We start from the raw sequence: 8,028 nt of genomic DNA on the forward strand, positions 1-8,028 counted from the left end.
TTTTGCAGCGAAGTGAATTTGCAGTATTTTGCATTTCCTGCAGGCTAAAAACCAGTGTTTCTGCAACTTAATACCTTCCACCACGGTAATTGGAGGGTGTCAGAGTGCATGGGCCCCCAAGGCTGTGTGGCAATATGGGCTGAGTCGCTTTGCACTTCAAAAAAACCCCACTGCTGGGTAACCCTCAGTGTGGGTCACCGTGACCGGCACCTTCACAATGGGAACAGGGTATCCCACCCCTCCCTACGGGGTACTGTATATGACTCCAGATAGCTTGTGCAGGACAAAAATCCTATTCATTAGTAGTTTAATTAACTTAAATTTCCCAAGATTTTTATGACTCTCAAAATTAAAGTATTTAGTACTTTCAGCTGCTTGCTCTACACGGATGCAGACTATAGCTTCAGAACTGATTTTCTCCTTTTTTTTTTTTATCACAAAAGGTGAAGGTTGAGCTCGCTGCCATTGGGTGGCAGCAGGACATGCAAAAATGAGAATGACAAACTCCCTTGAGGCACATGGATCATTTTAAGAATGATATAGGATGTAATAAATGTAGAACATGCACAGGGCTTATGATTATTGTGGCAAAGAGATGACACACACACACATATCCTCTCTATTATATTAATATATTGGATAGTATGAATCATCTGAGTGTATTCTGTTATAGCTTAAGCCTAACAAGACACCCTCCTATAATAAAACGCAGAGCAAGCCATAAACTTTATCTAGCAATTTAGTTACAGGAAAAAAAACCAAACCAACAACAAACATTCTTTTTTTAAACAGATTTTGCTTTTTCTTCATACAAGCCTGATGTCCAAAACCAGAGGTAAGGTAGATTTGAAGAAATGTTGGGGGTTTCCTTCCTCTGAACCAGTTCTGTTTCTTCCCTGCCTTTTCCTTCCCCTTTTCTGTGGTTAACCAATTTTTTTGTATTTTGGCTTCATGCAGCAATTCCCTGCATAAGAAGCTACTGGTGGAGGGCGAATAGGTGATTTTTTTTTTTTCTGTGTTGTTTTTACCAGTAGCAGGAAAAGTTTTCCCTTAAAACACTCTGAGAAAACCAAATCATTTCTTTCTTGAAAATAATCCAAACTAATTCCGTTCAGCACTAAGCTGTGCCACCATCTCCTTCCAAGGTTCCTGGCTAATACCTGCAGGAGAATCATTTCCCTCTATTGCTCCTCCTGTTCCTCTTTCTTCCTGCAAAACTGCAAACTTTGCCAACTGACTGCTCTACAATTAGAGGAGATGATCAGTTTTTTCTCCCGTATCACAGGCCACTGTGTTCTGTGTGTGTGGAAACACGCTTTCCTCCGAAGTGGCTCTTTTCCACGGGAGGGCACCAGAGGCACGTGTTTAAGCTGCGTTTCTCTCCGTTTCTTGAGGCTGTTTCCCTCTCCTGTCCACATTACTTCCTCCCCAAACAGACACAGACCTACCTAAGTACAAAGCACACAGGCCTTGGCATCTATATATCTATTACGCTTTTCAACACCAAAACCTGCCATATTTAACTTTGTCCTAGATTAGATACATGCCGGTTCATGCACAACTTATCTCTTTTTTTAATATCTCTTTTTTAATTCATGCAAAATTCTGCAGTTTTACTAGTGATTTTCTAAGAGCCCCATCAGAGTCACCCCATAGGCTTTTTCTGCAGATTCTTGCAAGATTCTTGTTAGGAGACAGTCAAAGCATGATGAAAACTGCTGCATCACCCTTAATGAAATCAGCTAAGCAGGAAAATGTCCTGGTTTATTTGTGCATCTCTTTGCAGCTTTTTCCTCCTAGAGAACAAAGATAAATGTAGCATGGGAGAGAGGTTTGGAGGTGTACATCGCCTTTTCTGGGACAGGGAGGGGAAGTCAAACAGCAATTGGGGATGGGACACGGACTAGAAGACATTCAGATGTCACATCTCATCAGCTGCACTCAGGCTTCTGGCTCCAAATGCTAGAAGATTTCCCGGAATGACTTGCTTTGTGTGATACTTCAAGGAGCAGACACATCATGGGAGTTAGTGTGGCCTTTCTGGGTCATTTCGTATTACCTCTTGGTCAGAGAGCAGTGTCAGTCCCAGAGGACTCAGCCCAGCTGAACATTTCAAGGCTGAGACCCAATTTGTCTGTGGATTGACCAAAGCTCTACAGAAGACGCTGTGGTTTGCTCCCCTTTGCTCTCCTACCCTCTCTAAAGCTTGTCTGGTGATGGGACCAAGCTTTCCCAGGCTCTGGGCCAACTCTGTAATGAACTACCATCCCACTTTTTTCCTTAAAGCCAGTTGTATTTTGTCCTTTCCTCCAGCAAACCTGCAGCAGGCGCACTGCTGAGTGCAGGAAGGATCCTACAGAGGCTCAGGGTGGCTCCACCATGACCAGGGCTTTGCAATCAGTTTGAAGTCTCCTGAGATTCTATATTTTAGGAAACATGTTGAAAAAACTCTCCCTCTCATAGGATATCAGGGCAGACAAGGAAACAAGCCCTTCCTGCTAGCATGGAGGCTTGGAGGGGTCAGCATTAATTTTCCAGCCTCCTGCGAACCTCACTCCTAGAATTAGATCCACATATTGTGCCCATGTAGAGGCAGAACTGGGTCTGGAGGGTTTCTTCTGCTCATCTCCAGATGTGTCTCCTGCCCCAGCTGGGGTAAATGCTCGGATGAACAGCTCCTAACAGGCAAGGCCATTCGAGATATCCACCGCCCCAAACAGCCACAGTAACGGCGCAATTGCTTTGCCTCATTCGTGGGTACCACTGAGGTTCATGCAGATGACATTCTTCATCCTTGCAGCATGCTAAGGAGGAGTTTGTTTGCAGCAGACTATTTTTACTACACCTGAATTCAGTAATCTCTCCAAAAATAACATTGGAGGCACATGCATAAAAAAGCTCTCTTTCAGCCTGCCGTGGACGGGACTGGGCACCTCCAGTGAGCGCTTTACTGATGGCATTGATTGAGTATTTTTGCATGCATGCAAAATCAAATGCCAGAAAAGCACAAGGAAGTAAACTTTATCTGTACAGGGGGAGGGAAAGGACCTCTTTTCCCTGAGCTACCATTGATTTACTGTGATGAGAGTTTTAATCAAGCCCTTGTACCTTTAAGCCATAAGTTATTAGAGGAGAGCAGGGACAGTCTTTCTGAGGACTTGCTGACACTCTGAGCTTTCAAGATTATTAATCAAAAAAGTGGTATTAGAGGAGGGGGTTTTTTTGGGTTAGGGGTAGGTTTTTTTTTGCAGGCACCACTAAACTGCCAAATAATGTCAGATGGCAGAGAACAATGTGAATCCCCCATAGGAATCTATAAATAACGGCTATAAACGTGCCTCATAAATTACTCAGAGAGTTATTTTCTACCCGCACTCCCTCCCTCACGTTCAAATTCAATTTTATTCATCCGGTTCCTCACCCTGCACTGCCGTGTGGGAGGCTTGGGTAGAAATCTCTAAACAGACAGCTCTGCAGGGTAGATTTCCACTCCTCTGTGCTGCAGAGAGACTCCCAGCCTGATGCCAGAGCTGGTCCCCTCGCAGTGTGTCCCCCAAAGATGACACACAGCCTTTGCTTCGCCCACCAACTGGGTTTTGTACCTGAAATGAAACACAAACCGCAATGGGCCTGAGTCACGCTCCATGGAGAAAATCTGTGGCATGACGAGGTTTTTTTTCCCCATGAATAATGTATTGGTTTTGCAAAGATCCTGGAAGGAGAGAGGGAGGGAATATTTCTGGTTTAGGTTTTTGAGAAGGACAGACAGAAGGTTTAAGACGAGCAAAACACAAGCTGAACTGTGACAATGGCCAGGAAAGGTCCTACCCAGCATCCCAAAATAACTGCGTGGGACAGCCAGAAACACAGAGAGGCTGTCTTTGTTAACCAGGCTTGTTTCAAGAGGCATAAACCAGTCCAACGGGAGGAGCAAGACACAGATGGCAGATGCTGCGTCCGTCTGTCTGCATGCGTAATACCTCGGACAGGACAACGATTGTCCACCCGTGCCTAAGCCAAGGTAACCGCTGGTGTAGCTGTACGTGGTTTAAAGCGATCTCTGCTTGTATGTAAACATCGCCACAAAGAAAAATGATTAATTGGCAAACTAGAAATATGACCCCAAAAGGTATTGTTCTCTGCGATGAAAGACGAGCCCGGCCAAGGATTTACAGCCCAAGCGTCTTATTGCCATAGTAGGGCTGCGCTTGCAGGCGAGGTTATTATGGTGAATGCTAATGATGACTGCATCTGGGTGAAAGCCTCTCCATCACCTCTCGCTGTCGATGCCTCTTCCGTAGCTATGGAAATGGCACCTTCTGTTCAGCTGCTGCTTCTGATTAAAATTCAAATGGAGAGGGATGGGGAAAGAAAAGCCAGGGACAAAACACAGCTGATGAGCATGGAGAGGAGGGGGCTGCAATGTACCTGTTCAGCTTCTCAGAGGGAGAGAGGATGCTGGGCTTAGTTATTCTGATGGCAGCAATTTAGGATGAGAGCCACTGTCCCATTTGCCCAGCATGAAGTCTAGATAAAGAAAGAGCCCCCGCCACGAGGAACTTGCACTTGGAGTACCCACAGGAATGGCAAACACAAAGGCAGAGTGCCTCGCTCATATCAGCAACGCTCGCCCTTGCAGAGGCAGGTAAAGAAATGGGGTTTTCTGGCTGCTGCCTTGCTTCCCGTGGTTTTGGCTGCTGATTAAACCCTTCAGTATTTTTTGTCTCTTGAGGTCCATAAACACTTTTGCAAGAACAATAGCAGCTTAGTGGTAGATTTCAAAGGTCTGTCATACGTCATCTTCTAACGCAGATTTTGTGTAACTGCCTCTGGCTTCAAAAATCGGAATAAAGGAAGGGGCTCCTGCAGTATGTGTAGGAAAAATTCATGCTATGATGACTCTACGACACAGCGGTAGAAGAGGAGCATCCAGCCTAAACTGGGCTCTGCATTGTCTGAGGTAAACACGACTGTGCAGAGGATTAATACGAAAGGTGGACAAAGGAGGTGTGTTATTGCCTGTGGTGCTCTCCATTTTAAAGCTGGAGAGCAGGGGCCCAGAGAGATGAAGTGAGTTATCCCAGGTTATCCAGGAATCCTGCGGCAGAACCAGGAGATGAGTACACCTGCTGATCCCAGCGCAGCGCTGTGCTGCAGAGTGCAGGTAAAGCGGCTGCTAGAACCTCAGCAGCCTGAAGCTGGAGGGCTACTGGGACCTTTGGTGTTGTGAATGGGGCAATGGCTGCTTGTTGAACGATTTGCAGAGTCGGCACCTCATTTTGACAAATTCACCGCAAAGAAATAGAATTTGGAGCCGTTCCATGGCCCTGCTGTGCCATCTTGGATCTCATCCTCCAAAAGCTTTTAAGGCATAACAACATTCTTCTACTGTTGAAATCCTGTGTAAATATTGAATTATCTGCCTGGTCTCGGCACGCGTCGATTCCCTGTGTTTGGAAGCAGCAGATGCTGTCGGCGTTGTGCTGTCGTTGCCGTCCTCTGGCAGTGTGCAGCCTCCTGGGGTCAGGAGTGCTGTCCCTGGAGACCTGCCTCGCCAGCTTCCTTGTCATCTTGGGCATAGGTCTGGAGCAGGGTTTGAGCTCAGAGACACCTGGATCAACACACGAGTTTCAGGTCTGACCCTGTTAATTTGCAGGTAATGGGATAGGCTGTGCCCTAGCCACTGCAGGGCAACCGTGGCTCCCAGTGGGCTAATTCAGGTCAGCCTGAGTGATACTGCGGAAGGGCTGAGTCTCTTTACCATTCAGGGAAGGTAGGAGGTAGAGATGACAGAGCATCAGTGTTTTCTAGGAGACACCCCACTGAGGCTGCAGACTGGCACTCTAAAAGCAGCTGTGCAGGAAACTGGCCTTTAAAATTAATTATAAGCATTAATTTCATTCTGACCTGTCCCTTGCTCTGACACTTGTGGCTTGGTAACGTTGACCCTGTGCTTGGGGTTCAGCCTTGGGGGGCTGACCCTTTCTGGAGAAGCCTAACCCACCTCTATAGGGTATCTTCAGGGAAACCACAGGTTTGACTCTAGATCGATTCTTGCATTTGCAAGACATGAGGTATCACTTCTCTGTTCCCCACAGTGCTAGAATCAATATTTCAGGGATCACCCTTGCTGCCAACCCCAAAGCAGGCTTATCTTCCCTTTTAAAATGTGGATACAGTACTGATAACAGGTTCTTCAGTCCTTGGGATGTCATTAAGGCGTTTGCACCAGTATAGACTGTGTGATCTGTGGATTTGACCAATTGTTCAGATGTGAGGGGTGTTGTATTGTGACAAGCTTTGGCCCACAAGGTGTATATTCAGATCTATTTAATCTGTATAAATCTTTGGGTTTTTTTTAGCAGAGCTCCTCTGGAGTCAGGTTTTGATCCCAGTTTTACTGTTGTGACTGTCACTGTTTTCACACTGTTCCTGGGTATACACGCTGGGTTTGAATCTGAGCTTTTAAGGTACAAATCATCCTTGGCATAGAAAGAGTTAGACTGAGCTTCCTAGGCTGGTAATTGAGATCAGATTCTGGCTTATAGCGTCTCCTCCCACCCCCCCTCCAGCTCTGGCTAAACAATTGTGCTGGGAACTTCAGCTAGAACAAATCAGCTCAAAATAATTCTGAACTGTTTGTTTTTTCTCAGTGCAGACAGAGAGAGAGACATCTCTATGAATAATTATAGATCTTTTTCCCTGCTAAAATCACTGCTTTCCTTCCTCCAGATTTCAGTCATCTCCACATCAGCTCCCAGAACATCACCTGCGTTAGTGGACAGCAGTGACTCCCCCGGGCAAGGCAGGACGCGCTCCTCACAGCCTGCCAGCCCCACGGGTCCTAAAACGAAGCCATAGAGGGAACACTGTGCCTTCCTGAAGACTGGATCCAGATGGAAGGTGAGCTGTTATTAGCATCAGCACAGGTGCTTTTAGAAACACACCAGGCTGTGGCTACACACCGCAGCACAGTGAAGCTGGCTGATGTTTTTTTCCCTAATCCAGCTCTAAAGCAGTTTTTCCTGGTAGCTTGTTTCTAGAGTGAGCACCAGAGGGCAAGAGTCCCCCCATCCTGAGCTGGAGAAATCTCTCTCCATGCAGTCATCCCATATTAAAACAAGGCTGATCCAAACTCAAATCAATGAGAGTATTTCCATCCACTTCAGTGATACTTGGATTGGGTCCTAGAGTTCTTTTGATATTAAAAAAAAACCCAACTAAACCAGCAAGATGTTTTATATAAACTTAGAAACAAGGTTTTATAAACTGAAAAAAGCCCCTGGCATTTATACACTTTGGGTTTCACTGTAACTTGTCACTGGGATGTTAAAAGGTCCTTTTTATTTATAAGACGTTTATTTTTTAAATACCCATGTTATGAATAAGCTACAGAGGGGATGTAATCCCAAACCCTGCAACTTTGGTTTTAAATCTCTGAAGTGCTCTCTGTGCCTGGCGCTGTGACGAGCTGCGGTGCTCATTAATGCTCACATCCAAAGGTGGGTGCCTGTAAGGCAGTCTGAGGCCGTAATTTCACAGAGTATGTTGGCACGTGCTGGGCTATAGGCACGGTACAAGTGCAGTGACTGCAATGGGAGTTGATGAAGCCTGAGGTTCGAAATCTGACTTTGCCTGCCAGAGAAAAACCCCCAGTGCTGACCCCAGACCCAGCCCAGATGCTGCCTGCAGAGCTCCCGTAACAAAGACACGCAGAAGGGAGTGTTGGGCGTAACCCCAGCCACGCAATTCACGGCTGGGGAGGAACGTGAGAACTGGGTTCCATTTTATCTCTTCTGTCTGGGTACATCTGAACCTATATTTTCCAGAAATGTGAATATAAAGAGCTCCTGGGTTCAACTAAACCAGCACTAGATCCCTTGCTGACCCGTTGCGTGATTCAGGGCAAAGCCACAATTTTTGATTTTACAGCTGAAGAAATGCACATTAAAAACCTTTAATAAGGCTTAGACAGCATCTCAAAAGCTGCCCAGCTCCTCGGGCTGCCCCAGGGAAGGACAGCAGGAA

Source organism: Pterocles gutturalis, unplaced genomic scaffold (genome assembly GCF_000699245.1).
Source record: "Pterocles gutturalis isolate BGI_N339 unplaced genomic scaffold, ASM69924v1 scaffold26297, whole genome shotgun sequence".
NCBI classification, from domain to species: Eukaryota; Metazoa; Chordata; class Aves; order Pterocliformes; family Pteroclidae; genus Pterocles; species Pterocles gutturalis.